This window comes from Sarcophilus harrisii, chromosome 1 (genome assembly GCF_902635505.1).
Source record: "Sarcophilus harrisii chromosome 1, mSarHar1.11, whole genome shotgun sequence".
NCBI lineage: Eukaryota > Metazoa > Chordata > Mammalia > Dasyuromorphia > Dasyuridae > Sarcophilus > Sarcophilus harrisii.
Genome location: NC_045426.1, coordinates 149,471,705 through 149,485,396, shown reverse-complemented (window position 1 = coordinate 149,485,396; position 13,692 = coordinate 149,471,705). Strand labels below are relative to the sequence as shown.

At 34.7% G+C, this 13,692-nt stretch overlaps 1 long non-coding RNA gene across 1 annotated transcript; it reads right to left on the bottom strand.

Moving 5' to 3' along the window:
- Window positions 1-2,056: 2,056 nt before the first annotated feature.
- Window positions 2,057-13,555, bottom strand: LOC116420913. Its single transcript, XR_004231349.1, has 2 exons — window positions 13,307-13,555; window positions 2,057-4,022 (listed from the first exon to the last, which is right to left on the bottom strand). It is a non-coding gene; the product is annotated as an uncharacterized LOC116420913 (long non-coding RNA).
- Window positions 13,556-13,692: the final 137 nt, after the last annotated feature.

The following is a 13,692-nucleotide window of genomic DNA, read 5'->3' as shown; positions in this document are numbered from 1 at the left end:
TTTCTCAGTGGCAAAATCCTGGCAGAGAAGTAAATGGAGGTGTTAACACTGAGAAAAGAATGTCTTCACAGTGGGCAAGGGTTCTGACAGGCAGCTATGCCAAGGCGAGAGGTTCCTTGACAAGGCATGGTCCTGCTTTGGGCCTCTGCAAAGAAATGAGTTTAAAATTTCCCTTTAATAGGAAATTTGAGACTGTAGTTTCAATTGAATAAAATTACTGGCCCCAGGCCTAGAATTCCAGTAGAATGAGACTACTTAAATTCAAGCTAAGTAGGAGTGGTCCTGGACTAATTTTCAGCTCAACAGAGGATGCAGCTAGTCCCACCAAGATAACTGAATGAAGCTACTTATCTTGATTCCCTGAGGAGGGTCTCTTCCAAAGGAGAGTCTCTCAAGAATTTACCCATGGCTTCTCCCCCAAAGTAAGAGGACAGTTTCAGGGTTCCCTCCATCAAATTGTTTCTGGGGGGTATGCCAGTTTAAGAATCTCCAATCTCAAGATAATGAACGTTCCCTTAGGGAAGATGGGAAAACTGTCTTCACTCCCCTTAGTGAAACTTTACTTGGAATCTAATTGTTAGGGCATTGTTGCCTTGAGGTTGGTCTCTCTCAGAGCTAGATATATCTCTGAGGAATTTTGACTAAATAACACATGTTTAGCACAAGAAAAAAAAAAAAAAAAAAAAGCTTTGTTTAGCTAGGTTTGTTAATCTTTAAATTAACACCCTCTTTAGCTCCATTAGTAACAGCTTCTTACCACCCCTTTAGAATTGCCCCAAGCCATGAATAGCTCTCTTTGTGACTCAAAATTACTTAGTAGAGTGAGAGGGCTGTTTTATTTCAGTGCTTCCTGTAAAAGGGTCTGAGAACAAGGCAGAAGGTTCTGGGACTCATTTCCCAAACTTTATTCAACATCCTTTATTAATTTTAAATGCTTATTTCATCATAAAAATAATCTTGGCTGGTCTTAAATCCAGAAAGATTTGGTTTCAAATTCTGTCCTAGATACATAGTTGCAGCATGAACAATAAGTCTCTTAATACAATAAGTCTTTAATTTCTTGATACAATAAATCTTCATCTAGGCAGCTATCCAAAAATTAAAGTTAGAGAAAAGGCACTGATCTGTTTTGGCAATAGGAGTTTCTTCCCCAGAGATTTCCTTGTACCTGTGAATTCACAGTACCAGTCCCTATCCACAGCCTATCCTTCACCCAGACTGTGGCACAGTTAAGGTAGCTGGACAGCCTTGAGTTTGTAAGGAAGATCCAATAGATTAGATATGACCTAGATCTATCTACTAGAAGAATAATCAAGTGAGAATTCATGGGAGTAAAAATGGTAACTTAAGAAGATGAGCTAAGAAAATTGGGTGTCTAACACAATTTGGTTAGAATGATTGACTAACTGAATCTAAAGATTGTTGATTAATTCATTTGAAAAGGTATGTGTTGTAAAGCAAAGTGCAATAGTTTTGAAGTCAAACCTGATTCAGCTGGATTTTAATATTGAATTTGTTACTTCAGTAAATTAATCATAAGCAATTATTTATTGTTTTACTTTGTGCAGCACAGTGCTAAACACTAGAAATGCAAATACAAAGAAATGTAAAAAATCCATGTGCTCAAGGACTTATACACATTTTTATATGTGCTATGATCTGAGGACAGTTTTCTGAACTTCAGTTTCCTCATTTATGAAAGGAAAGGATATGGTAGTAGATCATTTCTAAGGCTTTTCCTCAGTGAAAATCTAATGAGCCTAAGTGCCATCTTCTGTAGGAACAGGAGGGGAAATGTTCATCCAAGACAACTGAACACCTGCAGCTTTTTACCTATAGCTCCACTTGTTATAGCAAAGTCTCAAGTCACAATTGAAGCATAATTCAAGGCCATATTCCCAAGCGGGGTCCTCACTTATTTTATCCCATTCAGTCCTTCCTCTTTATTTATTAACCTTTGAAGATTTTTCACACTATTCTTAATATATTTCCTCAACCATCTTGTTCTCAGTCTTTGATCCCTCTGGACCTGGTATGTCCTTTTTCTCTACTAGGAACCATCTTTATCTAACTGGACTTCCCTCTCCAGATTGTTCAGTCTTTATCATCTGACCAGTAATGTCTGTAGTCCATTGTTAATCCTCCATCCTGTCTCCAATCTAGTTAGCATCTTTAAAGACAGACACAACAACCTTTGAGACAATTTCAATGGGAATTTAACCTTCCTGGACTGTTTTATTACCATAAGTTAAAAAGTTAAGATTTCCTAGATTCTCTGGATTCCTAGATTCCAGACTTGGTCTGGAATGGGACTTGAACCAATTTTCTGATGTCTATGGAAATTTCTTTCACTACCTGTCCATTATTAATTTTCACACAGCAAAAATTTAATTTCCCATAAACTCTACCTTCTTCAACCAACAAATAGTTTAATACCATTCTACTATGGAGGACTGATTCTTCAGTCTGAGTGGCTTGGTCTACTAAAAAAATCCAGTGCCTTTGTGAATTGGTTAGTAATTATTTCAACCATTGGCCTGGAATCTCATGAACTTATTCAGCAAACAAACTGAAATTTTGTACCCCTAACTCCCATCTGGGGTCATCTATTACCCCAACCATTTGTGGCTCCAGTAAGTAGAGTAGATAACTCTTCAAAAATAGAGTTGCCTATTAGGAAAGTCAGCAACAATAGAAATGCTAAAAGAAACATGCATCTAGTAACAGATAGATGTCTAGGCCAAATACTCACCTACTTATTTAGGATAGAATGATCACATATTTTCAGATAAGAAATGCAAGATCTTAAATTTGAATTGTACTGAACATTTGCCCTGCTTATAGAAATTTGCTATAAGAAGAAAATGCAAGGACATAATTCGAATAGCATCAAAACTGGTCCTTCAGGCCTCTGCCTGAGAGTACATACATGACAGAGTAAAACATTCTTAGCTAATTATATGCAATAACAATTACACCTTGTGACCAGACTCAAGAATAATCAGGTGGATTCTTATTCAAAGAACATCATTGAAAAACTAAGTCAGAAGGATCCCATCTTAAGAGGAGGTCAAAGTTGTCCTCTCAACTCTTGCCCAGATATTATTCTCCATCTGTAACAATTTAGGATCACATTGCTCTGAGTAACTTGTGACATATTCCTTTCAGATGATAGATTACTGGCTTTATGATCCATTAGACAATTGTACCTGAATTCAAAACTCCAAATAATATCAGCTACAGTCTCAAGAGATTTTATCTCAAATAGCAAGTCTCATTAATCAAAGTGTCAGGTAAATTTAGCTCACATAGCCTAAATAAGTATTGACTATAATATTACATTGATAATAGTTAAGAAATTCATTCTAGAAAGTTCACCACATATTCATATCTCAGTAGATGGGTTTTAAATTCATAATTACACTTTTAGATGCTCAATAACCAAACTATCAAAACATGTTCAGGTATTAATTATGTTCAAAGGGACTAAGACGTAAAACAGTGTTCTCAGAATCTCCCTAAACAATGGGAATAACTTTAAAATGATTCAATACAACCAATTAAAAACCCATGTAGAATATAGAATATACTGTCCTAATTTCACACTGAACAACCTTATCAGAATTAATATTAATAATTTCTTCATCTTAAAAAAAATTAATTCAACTTCCTCCAATCAAGGAGTCTCTATAAACTTTTCTGGAAATGTAACAGGTACAAAACCAATATTGTTAAAGTTTTTCTAAGCACAATTAATCTCCCCTCCCACCAAAGCATTTCTGACTGCCCCAATGCAAAGTCAATTTTAGAGGTTATAAATTATTCTTAAAAGTTCTCCTCAGGTCCTCCACAATTCCTTTAACCCTGGTGTTCTCAGCCTCCAAACTGCAGTTTCAGTCATCTGTAATGTCTGATAAGGTCCTTCCCACTCTGTTTCTTCCAGCATTTAGTAGGTACCTTCTCTCCTGGAACTTCAAACTCCAAGGGTGTTGTCTGGTCCAGGAATCCTTGCTTCCTAAGGGCTAAAAGAGATGAGGACATTGCCAGTATATAATTCCTCAAAAACATATCCTTTGGTTCAATAGAAGGTCTTTCCCTTTTTCCTCCCAAATAAAATAAACCAATCTTATATGGGGAAAGTCCCAGATAACTTCTGGGGACAGTTCTAATTCTTTAACAAAGCAATAGGCAAACATTTAGTCCAAGGCAATTTAGTCTCTAATATCAATTTAGTAATCTATATCTTAGTAATCTGATTCATTCTTTCCACTTTCCCTGAGGATAGATGCCCTCAGTGTATGGAATTGCCACTCAATTTGCAATCTTTCCACATTATTTCTTATATATAAAAGCTTAGAAGTAAAATATGTTTCTTTATCAGAATCAATAGTCTCTACAGGTTTATACTTAGGAACAATTTGTTCCAATGTTATTGCAGTAAACCCTCTTAAAGCAGCAGAGCCCAGGGGAAAGCTTTCACCTATCCCTACTGATATCATTTCATTAAAACTAACTTGAATATCTTGGAGCCAGGATCCCTCCCTCCTGAGTGTCACCTCCTCAATACCTTCTTATGTATCTTTAGACATATTATACACCTTTTCAGATACAATTTGTTCTGCAATTATGCATACCCTATAAGCCAAATTTTCTTGCTTTTACTTATTTATTAAAGAGAGAAAGCAAGACAAACCTTAAAATTCAGAATATAGGTAATATCTAAATAACTTTGGACCAAATTTCACAAAGTTTATACTACATATCCAGCAGATCTGACAATATGTTAAAGAATAGCTTATACAATTTTTACAAATTGCCCAATGTACACTCTAGCAAGCAACATATCATCTTAAATACATTTCATCTAAATAGGAGATACAAACATGTGACCTCTTTGGGTAAGTTACCAGAGAACTAAACATTTTTAACTTAAAATCAAATATAAATTTGAATTTTTGGTAACAATCCTTCAATATTAATGCATACATATTTCTAGAATCTGATACCAGAATAAACAAGTTCACAATTTTAGCATGTATTAATTAATAATAATTATTTCTTATAATTTCAGAATCGGAATTCCAATTTAAACATGCACAGCCCCAAAATTTAAGGTGATAGAAAACTGTCCTTTTAAGTCCCTCTACAGGGCTTTAAAAAATTGGCAGACTTTAGGACTCTGGAGTAAAAGGTTGGAGAAATGTGGACTCAGGTGTCCAGCTGCAGGTCTGTGGCTCATTGACTAGCCCACCCTCCATGTTAGAAATGCTGGAGGGGCCATGTCAAAGATGTTGGGGCACCAATTTAAAACTCAGAAGAATCCAGACTAGCCAGGGACACCAACCTAGCCAGAAGAGATTCCACAAGCCTTTCCAAGGCAGAGAAGCATTTTTTCCTTTTTTTTTTTTCTGTAAGCCTCAGGTTCAGGCCCTCAGAAAGCTTTTAGTCCTATAAATCAAGCCTATTTAAAAATACAGTAGAGTAATTCAAGTTAGTAATTCAAGTTGACTGAGAGATAATGCTAAGCAACTTAAAGCTTAGTCTCAAAAAACCCCAGAATCTGCTAAAATGTTTTAGCAGCTCCATGCAGACCCAAATTGACCAGTTCTAGGTCCACAGAAATAAGTCAGTTTTTTTTTTTTTCTTTTTGGTGTGGCAGTTAAAAACTTTCCCTATTTCAAAATTAGTCCTTCATCTCTCTACCTCAAAACCATTTGCCCAATTATATACAAAACAAGCATTAAATCTCAAATAGTCAGATATTTTTTTTGTAATTTGGCTGACAGAGAAAAACACAGAAGACAAAACACAGACACAAACACACATATTGAGACAAACACACAAACTACTCTTTTAAATCAATCAAGCCCTATTTCTCCACCCCACTTTTATGTGGAAGTGAGGAGGGAAGATCTGGAGCTGAAGCCTTAGAAGTCTGCTAGGCTCTTTTGAATTTATATATGACTCTTGGGAAACTGATAGTTTCTCAGAGTAGGGCATCTTCCTAAACAAGAATATTTAACCCTATATATTTTGGTACTTTATTCCAATTCTTCCTAAAATTCTTCATTTTCCCAGGACACTAGATAGGTTTTTTAGAGTCAGCTAACTTAGATTAGTTCTTTTCCAAGGTTCACAGTATCTTATCTTTTTTTTTTTTTTTTAATGGAGAACTCACCTGATCTTACCAAAGGAAAATGGGAGAACCTTTACAGAGTGGAATGGCTTAGAATTTCCCAATATCAAAGGGAAATTGGAACATTTTTATGGTCTCTAACCAACTAAATTTTCCCAATCCCTAATCCTGGTCACCTAGGCAGCTTGCCAGTTCTTGGCAAAGGGAAAGTCCTCTTATTACTGAATTGCTTAAAGTCTATTTCTCCTTCCTTTCCACCACCCCTCCAATTGCCTGCCCTGTCTGGGTTGTGCACTTACCTGACTGATTTCAAACTTTTCCCAGCTGACTTATCTCCTGAACCAATTTAATCCCCTGTCTTTGCTAGCCCCCTTCCTTTTTTTGCTTTCTCTGAGTGTCTCTCTTTGGAAATTTACCCAATCAGAGAGGGAGCTCCCAAACCGAGTCCAAGGACCACCATAAAACTCTGTAGGGCAATTGCCCAAGAATTCAGTATGGGAGAAACCCCTCACAAACAGAAAATATTCCAGAATGAGCCCCCAAACTGGGTGGGACAATGACCCTTATGCAAATTAAAATCAGAGACTCTCAAGATAAAAAGCAAAAAAAAAAAAAAAAAAAAAAAAAAAAAAAAGATGTATTATGATCTTGTGAGAAAGGGCAACTCCCAACAAACAAAGCATCAGTCAGTAGAGGAGTGAAAAGTACAAAACTTAAGTAATCTTAACCCCACCACCACTACCTTTACTTCCATTGTTTGGGGGAGTCCAGGCTTATACTCTAAATGTGGAAATCTACCCCAGAAACAAAAGGATACTAATAAATAACAAACTTTTTACCCATCAAGTTATTAAATGCTAATGGAGATGGGGGTGGGTAGAAATAGGAGGGGAAATGTTCATCCAAGAAAATGAATACCTGCAGCTTTTTAGCTGTAGCTCAACTTGTTACTGCAAAGACTCAAGCCACAATTAGGGCATAGTTCAAGGCCACATTCCCATGAGAAATCTTCATTCAAATTATCCCATTCATCTGGAAGTGAATAGCATGTTTTATCACTAGTCCTTTGGAATTGTGGTTGATCATTGTATTGATTAAAGTGACTTAGTCTTTCAAAGTTGAATATCTTTATGACATTATTATTGTTATATCAATTTTTCTCCTAGTTCTACTCATTTCACTTATTCACACAATTCTTCACAAATTTTTGAAACCATCTCTTTCATTATTTCTTATACCACAACAGTATTTCATTGTATTCCTATTTCATAATTTGTTTTACCACTTTACAGGAATGGACATTTCCTCAGTTTCTAATCCTTTGAAGCTACAAAAAAATATTTTGTGCATATTGCTCCTTTTCCTTTTTGGAAATAATGTGAAATAAAAATGGTAAAGGCATGGCCTTAGCATTGTTCCTCTAGATTTGTTGTTTTTCTGTTTTTCTTTTTTAATCACCTTTGTCAACCATATGAAAGTGAAATAGCACTTCAGAGATGTTTTCATTTGCATTTTTTTAATTATTAGGGATTTAGAGTACTTTTTAACATAGCTACTGATAGATTAGATTTCTCCCTCTTAAAGTTCCTATTGATATCCATTGTCTATTAATCATGAGGGAATGGTAAAGCTTTCCCTTCTAAAGGGGAGCTGTCTCTTCCATTCTATATGTATCCTGTATCTAATGATTTGCATGTTTTCTACTCAGTTAGAAATGAATCATTTTGAAGTCAGGGATTATTTGACTTCATGGGTATCTTTAGCACTTAGCTTGGTGACTGGAACATAGTGACCACTTAATACATGTTTACTACTTGATAAATCTATATCATTATATGGAGATGTCTTTAGTGAAGTACCATATGATTCAGTCCTTGCCTAGTTCTGTTCAGCATGTTTATCAATAAATTGGATAAGGGTGTGGTTTCTAAATTTTTACAGTCAGAATTTGAAGGAAAAACAATTTATGGGATAATAGAAATAGGATCCATCAAGATCTTAACAGATTCAAATGGTGGGTTAAAAGCAAAAATTAAAATATAAATGTGAAGTACAATATTAGGGCTATTTTCATAAGGACAAGATTGGGGAAATGGTACTATAAAGTAGTTCATATGAAGACAGGATCAGCATAGTCATGGCCTCCAAGCTTCATACAAGTGACACAGTGTCTCCACCTCAAACCAAAAATAACAATAATAATAACACATCAGTACTTTTCTTGACAGGAGGGGTTATGGTCCTACTATTGTTTGTTTTTGTCAGCTTACATCTGGAGAAGTGTGTCTACCAACTTGGGCTTCACATTTTATGAGGGAAGCTGTAAGATGTCCAAAGAAAGGCATCCAAGATGATAAAATGACTCATAATTATGGCATAAAAAATTTGGTTGAAGGAACTAATCACGTTTAGCTTGGAGATGCCTTAAGGGACATATGATAACAACCTCCAAATAAAAGAAGGGTTGGCATATGGAATGCCAAATACATTCTTTACCTGGCAGATTCATGACCAATATGAGGGAATCACAGAGAAGATGACTTAGATTCAACATTTAAAATAATGTTATTGCAATTGAAGCTATAGAAAATGAAACAAACACCTCTGTGGTATTGGGAAAATGAGAGTGAGGCATTGGGAATGATGTTTTAGTTGGAATTTAAGTGGCATGCATCATTTTGATAGGGCCTAAACTAGGTCTCTGACAGGATTAATCAATTATCAAGAATGTATCAAGTATCTACCTTGTACCAGACACTACAAAGCACTGGAGATAAATGGACAAAAATGAAATTTTCTGCCTTAACTAAGCTTCCATTCAATCGTAGAAAACATTTTGCACTTATATAAGTATATGTAAGATATTTACAAGAGAAACATAACATATTTGAGAAGGAAAGGGATTAACATCTGGAGAAATTGAGAAATCTTCATGCAGAAGGCGATGCTTGAACTGCAGTTGAAAGAAAACTGGGAATACAAGGAAACTCATTGTTCCATAAGTTTATAGAGGAGGCAGCCCAACACATTTGAAAGAATGTTGATATTGCAGTTATGAGACTTGAGTTAGAATTTTGGCTCTGTCATTTAGAGCCTTTCTAACTGTGGACTAAGTATAAATTGAGGCCCCCAGACTAAATGATCTCCAGTATCTCTTCCAAATCTGCAGCTGTGATCCTGTGATCTCCTGTAAAACTTAAGCATCCTAAGAAATGAATGTAAGATGAAATGTTATATTAAAAGTCATTTAATATAAATATAACATTCCAAATGTAATTATTGAGCTCCAAATAAAAATTTTATAATTTTCCGGGACTTTGAACTTTTTTTTCTAACTGGCTTAAAAACCTCTAACTCTGCTTATTGGACTATAAGGAGGTTTCCTGTACTCTATAATTCATGAAAAATTATTGTTATGAAGTATAAGTAAAAGTAATTCTTAAATTTTATTACATTAAGTGAACCTAGAACATAAAAAGAAATTATTTGTAAATTTGTTAAATAGATAATACTTCTTGGCTATTTATAATACTATTGCCTAGTAGAAAGTTATAATTATGGGATTTCAGAGCTAGAAATCTAAGAAATAATCTCGATCAACCCCTAATTTTGAAGATGAGAGCAGGAGAAGTTCTAAGAGGTTAAGATTTATCCAAGGATAAAAAAAGAAAAAACAGGTAATTAGCAGAGCCAGGATTGGAATCTATATGTGTTGACACCAAAATTAAAGCTTTTTCCACTGAAGAAGACCATCATTGCTATTGGAGTGTCATTTTTGTATCTAAGAATATTAAGCAGGAAATGATCCTTTCATATGCATTTTCTGCTACAAATATATAGTTTTACAATTATGTGGTTTTACATTTTCCACAATTTTTGTGCATTTATCTCATTTTAACTTCACAAGAACTCTGTGAAGTAGAGGTATTAATATCTTCCTTTTAGAGATGAAAAACTGAAATTTAGAGGAAACACTCTAAATCTCTTGCCTAAGACAGAAATGAAATCTGAGCATTTCAATTCATTGTATGGATATTTCTATTGATACAAATATCTGGCTTGTTATAAGAAAACATATGGCTGAGTTTTTTCTGTTTTCATATCTTGGTGCACATGAACATACTTCACCTAGTCAAGTACATACCTATTAGAAAGGTATGTATATTTAAATCCTCTTCTCAAATAATTGAATGACCTATGTGAAAATTGTAAATATCCTCTGCCCAGCTTTTAATTGTGAGTCATTTGTGTCATAAACTGTCATCTCAGGTAATGATAATTTATTCCCATGTTAAAATTCTAGCATAAAATCCAGTGATTGAATCTCTGGGTCAGAATTAAGATACATTTATAAAAAGTTTTGGCATTTGCTTACAAGCCAATTGAGATAAATACAGAATGCAAATGCATATATATATATATATATATACATATATATACACACACATTATAACACACATATATCTATATGTATATACATATATACATATATGTAAATATAGATATTTATGTATAGTTGATCAATACATATAGATATACATATGTATACACATAGAGACTTTTGACTCAAGTTTTATCATTAATATTTTAATCCAAATAAAACACATACCTATTATGATTCATCTTTTGCATTCACTCTACCATATGAGCCCATTAAGATCTTGGAGCCTTATTATCATCTAGTATAATAGTGTTTCCTCAGTGTTAAATAGAACTGGACAAAGAACCAAACCATATGATACCCCACAATATACATACACATACATGTATATGCACATGTTTATATAAGCATATAATTTGCATATCCATGTATCCCAAGTCAAAGATTCAATCTAGTACAAATACATAATGAACTCATTATTTGACTTTGTATGAATTCAAACAAATGGTGAGGGGGGAGGTTGTCCTACTGAATTTTTTCACTTTTCAGGTGATTGTTATTGTGTTGACACTGTCTCAGAGAACTTTATTCCTGAGACTGTACTCAATTACTTTCACATATATGTCTCACTATTATGTTCTTATGTGACATAAAATTAAGAAGTTAATTTAATGGGACAAAATCAAATATTGAATTTGCATTCAGGACACATTGCATTAGGGAAGAAATGCTGGGTTTGTACACACATGTCATTGTGTACAGATCCCAGCTCTGACATTGACTACTTGTCTGTCATTAGGCAAATAATTTGACTTCTCTATACATCTGTTTTCTTATATGTAAAATAAGAGGATTTGACTAAATTGCCTTTAACATCCCTTATAATTCTATATCTATGATCCTATGACTCTGTAAGCAAAGAAAATTGGTAGAATTTTTCAATCATTGGTTGTTTCAATTTTGTATACACACATACAAAATTAATCATATTTTTTTTAATAATTAGTGGATAGATGAATGGAGCAGTTTTGAACAATATGAATTATCCACTTAATATTATATTTATCTTTGCAATTCCAAGAAGGTCCAAAATTAAAATGAGTATTTTAAAGATCGATGTGAATGAGTAGGAATATACATGTATATTTTCCTGAAAATGGGTAGGACAAGCACTTTGAGATTATAGCTGGGGAAGGGCAAAATGTGAAGGCTGGATGACCATTTATCTAAGAAATCACAAAGGGGACTCCAGCTGTGGGTTAGATTAGATAGTTGTTAGAGTCTCTTCCAAATAAATGAAGCAGTATGAAGTTAGAATCTGATATGGGAGTATGTTATTAGAGGGGAAAAGACCTTATACCTATGGAGAAATGAAAAACTGGCAGTTAAAAAGAAGATTGGATTTATAGTACAGGTTATTTTATTTAGAAAGATCATATCTGAGAAGGTATATCCATTCTAGGAATGAAAAAAAAAATTGTCTTTACTTAAATATAGTCATGTGTTTAAGGCATGATGGGAAGGCAAGGAAAATGGTCCTTGGGTGCCTTGAAACCTATGCAAAGCTGTAAAAAAGAGCCAAATAGTTTTGCTATAGGATGCCCACTCTGCCTTGTTAATCCCCAGAAACATCACTTCTATCAGTTTTGTTCATTGAAGCTCATAGATTTACAATTACAGTACCATTCAGGGAGTTGAAGGAAGGGAATTTTTCCTGCCACATATAACCACAAGAAAATGCCAAATGTATCCCTGCATTATTAAGACTTAAGTTTTCAGTAAATCATTTATACATCAGGACACATTTTCTTTCATAGCAAAAAAAAAAAATCTGTCAGATGTTTTTAATAGCTGTCTATAGCGCAATGCCACTTAAGCAGTACTTGCTATGTGCAGAGCACTATGGTAAGTTAAAGCTGTAGTGTTTTTTTTTCCTCAAAGAGTTCAATAGTGCTTGTATACTATGTATAAAACTGCATAAGCATTTTTAATTAAAAGTCTTTTTTGTAGTATCAGGGAACCATCCTTTCTAATAATTATGGATATGGATCACATGTAAAAAGTAGATAGTATTGACTATTAGAAAAGCCATTTTAACATTAAGTAGTTAACAGTGAGAATATGCCTATAAATATCACTCTAATATGTTGTCATGAAAAAGTATGGAATGTGTGGAAGGAAGATGCTCAAAACTGAAGGTAGCTGGATAATTTGATTTTAAAATAACTGGATTTGTTTCTAAAAACGAGCCTAAGTGAAGTAACACACACAATAGAGTTTCAAATTTGAAGTTGTTGATATTCTAAAAGTATAATGAAATTTCAAGTATAATTCCAATCCATCACTTCATCCACCCTCAATGCACCCTCAGAAGTAAATATGTTTTTAAAACTTGGTAATATAGCTGTGTTTTTCTGCTGGAAGTGGTAGAAAGGTAAATTGCAGGCAGACATTTACAGTACAAACCACTGATAACCAGGAGTTCATAATGGAAATGGTGTTCCAACTTTAACTCTGACTGGAAGCTCAAAGGCGGCACCATAATTAAACCCCCTTGCCTTGATTCTTAGCCAGGATTACTCCTGGAAACCTTAATCATAGCACCAACAGAAGAGGAAGTAACCATCAGCAAGAGCAACATTTTAATCTGAGAGCACTTTTCTTTTTAACCTGCTATGGGAACGCTCCAAAAAAAAAAAAAAAATTAATCGTGTGTCAGAGGAAGAAACAAAATTAACCCTGATATTGGGTCTTGACCTACGGTCATTTTCTCTAAGACATACACATACCTTTTTGAGAAATTTAGCCATTGTAATCTTCTTTTCATTTGGAGTCCAAGAATGGAGAACATTGGCAGACGCTAAGAACCGGCAAGTAATCACCAAATCGAATTTCTTCTGGCAGATTGAGCAAAACAGAGGTGAAGAGAAGTCTCCGGGGCGTGAAGTGGTTAAGGGAAGGGGGCGGGGGATGATGGTGAAGCTGGGAAAGGACCAAGAGGACATGTCTTATTCCTGACTGGCTGAAGAGGTTTTAGAGAGAGACAAATAGCTAGGTCTAAAGAGGTGGGAGCTGTCCAACTTTTCAGCAGCTCCTGCGCTCTGGGGTTCAGGCTTTCTGGATTGTAGAGGAGATTACCAGCAACCAATGTTGGCGCTGCAGCTCCTGATGCTTC